Here is a 2,798-nt window from a genome sequence, read left to right as displayed (position 1 = left end):
GCTCCTGTCTACTAATATCCCACAATTTTTTTATTTTATATTTCATGTTTGTTTTCACCCCTAAGAAAGTATTTTCTTTTTCTTTTTCTATTTTATTGACATATATTTTCTTGGGCAGTGTCCACCTACCTGAGCATGACCTCTCTGGTACTGAAGGCTGAAAAATAGAAAACTGATTGAAAAAAAAAAAAAGCCTGGATTTTTCTGAGTGCATAGTGCATGAGAACTAAAGGCCTTTGGTGTGGGGACAGTGTGGGGAGCTGGGGGCCAGGGGAGGCAAAAGCTTAACACAGTGGCCTCAGGGAACTGTGCACACGCTGCTATAGGTGAAGTGACTAATAACCAAGGCCAGCATCTCTGAGGTGATGCTCAGTGCCACAATGAAGGGGGCCTGGGAGACACAGATGGCTGGAAGGTGGCAGAGGGACAGCTGTAGCATGGCCCAGGTCAGCAGGCTGTTCTGCACTCCTACTGCAATGCTGACAGTCCACCGCTGGGCCACTGGCAGCTCCAGGTACGTGCACAGGCAGCAGCCCACAAGGAGGCCAACCAGGGGCACCATGATCCCCTTCAGCACAATGAAGACCTGGCAGGTGTAGGCCAGGAAGAGGTCACCTAGGAGCAGCCAAAGTAGAAGCGGTGATGACCTGCAGTGGCAGCTGGGAGAACTTGAGAAGCTTGGACTTGATCGTCATCCCTACTGCTAAAGGCATGGCAATGAACAGCAGGGTCTCTGGGATCTTGGAAATGAGCATGTGAGAAAGTATTTTCTAAATTCTTACTTGTTTAATTTAAGAGTGTGTGACTGAATTTCCATTTTTTTTCCCTGAAAATTTCCCGCTATTTGTTTTGATTTGTAATTAATTCCATCATGTTTGGAGAACATACTTTGTCTGATTTTAATTATTTGAAATGCATTGAGGCTTGTTTTATGATGTAGAATATGATCTCTCCTGGAAAATGTTCCAAATGTTCCTGCTCTTAAGAAGACTGTGTACTGCCTTGCATTTGGGTGAAGTGTCCTATGTATGTCTGTCAGTGTTAAGTTTACTATAACTTGGTCATCTTCTGTCTAGTTATAAGCATCATTGAAAATGGGGTATTAAGGACTTCAACTATTATTGTTGAATTGTGTATGTCTTCCTACATCCAACAGTTTTGTTTCATGCATGTTTTGGGGGCTCTGTTTCTAGATTGATGTATGTTTATAACTATTAGATGTATCTAGTAGATTTACCCTTATGCCATTATAAAATGTCCCTCTTTATCTCTAGTAACTCTTTTTAAAAAATTCTATTTTATGTGATATTACTACAGCCATCCCAACTTTGATATAGTTGCTGGTTTACATGAATATACTTTCTGATCCTTTAGTTTTCAACCTACTTGTGTATCTGAATCTATGTCTCTGGTAGACAAAATAGAGTTTGAACTTGCTTTTCTATCCAGTTTATCTGTCTCTGCCTTTGATTACATTCTTTAATTCATTCACATTTCATGCTATTATTGATATCATTGGACTTATCTTTGCTATTTGCCTTTTAGTTTATGTCTTGCATCATTTTTTTCCTTGGTTCCTCCTTTATTGCTTTGAAAGAATATTTCCTAGTGCAATATTTTAATCTTTCATGATTTTTCCAATATTTCACATTAATTTCTTAGTGATTGCTCTAGAGTATATATTTAAATTAAGTTATCAGAATCTACACCAAATTTATACTAAATTAATTCCAGTGAACTATAGAAGTGTTACACCTTTATAGTTCTCTTCTCCCTTCCCCTCTTCTTGTGCTGTTTTTGTTACACACAATTCATCTACATGTGTTACAAACCCAACAATTATAGCAGTAGCTATAATAATTACCTATGTAATGCTGTATCTTTTTCAAAAAGCTGAGAGAGACAAAGAGAAACAATATAGTTGCAGATTTGGTTTTGATAACCTTCTTATTTACCATTTCTAATTCTCTTCATATGTTTCTGTGGATTCAAGTTAATTATCTCACGTCATTTCCTCACTCTAAATAAGCTTTGTTCCCACCCACCTCCTTTGTGCTATTAGATAATTATATACACATTTCATTATGCAATAGCTTTTTAATCAGTTGAGATAAAAGAAGGAGAAATATGCAATTATAATGTCTTTTTAAATCACATACTAATTACCTTTACCAGTGCTTTCATTTTTTGATGTGGATTTGAATTACTTTCTAGTATCACTTGCTTTCAGCCTAAAGAAGTTCCTTTAATATCTTTTATAAAGCATTTCTGCTAAAAACAAAGTGTCTCTGTCTCCCTCACACAACATACACACAGAACCCAGGGATGTCTTTTTTTGCCTTCATTTAAAAATATTAAACATTTTATTACAGAAAATTTCAGATTCATATGTAGTTGTAAGAAATGACAGGGGAATCTATTGTGTTTTCTTTACCAGGTTCCCCCAGTGGTTGCATCTTACAAAACCCTAGTGTGGTATCAAAACTAGCTGTTGACATTGATACAGTCATGATACAGAACAATTCTTTCATCATAAAGTTCCCTCACATTGTCCTTATACACCCACTCCTTAACCCCCTACAAACATGAACTTGGTTCTATAATTTTGTAATTTCAAGCATGTTTAAAAATAGAATCACACAGTATGGAACCTTCTGAGAACTTCTTTGAGACTGACCTTTTTCCCTCGGCAAAATTTTCTGGAGGTTATAGGTTGTTTTCTGTCCTAAAAGTCATCCTTTTTACTTGACACTCTGCATAGTATCTTATAGTATGAAGGTATCACAGTTTAATTCTTT

At 36.7% G+C, this 2,798-nt stretch overlaps 1 pseudogene; it reads right to left on the bottom strand.

Moving 5' to 3' along the window:
- Nucleotides 1-284: 284 nt before the first annotated feature.
- Nucleotides 285-755, bottom strand: LOC105073427 (P3 protein-like; annotated as a pseudogene).
- Between the last annotated feature and the right edge of the window lie 2,043 nt (nt 756-2,798).

This window comes from Camelus bactrianus, chromosome 4 (genome assembly GCF_048773025.1).
Source record: "Camelus bactrianus isolate YW-2024 breed Bactrian camel chromosome 4, ASM4877302v1, whole genome shotgun sequence".
Taxonomy (NCBI): Eukaryota; Metazoa; Chordata; class Mammalia; order Artiodactyla; family Camelidae; genus Camelus; species Camelus bactrianus.
Note: the sequence above shows the minus strand (reverse complement) of the source record. Positions and strands in the feature narration are given on the sequence as shown.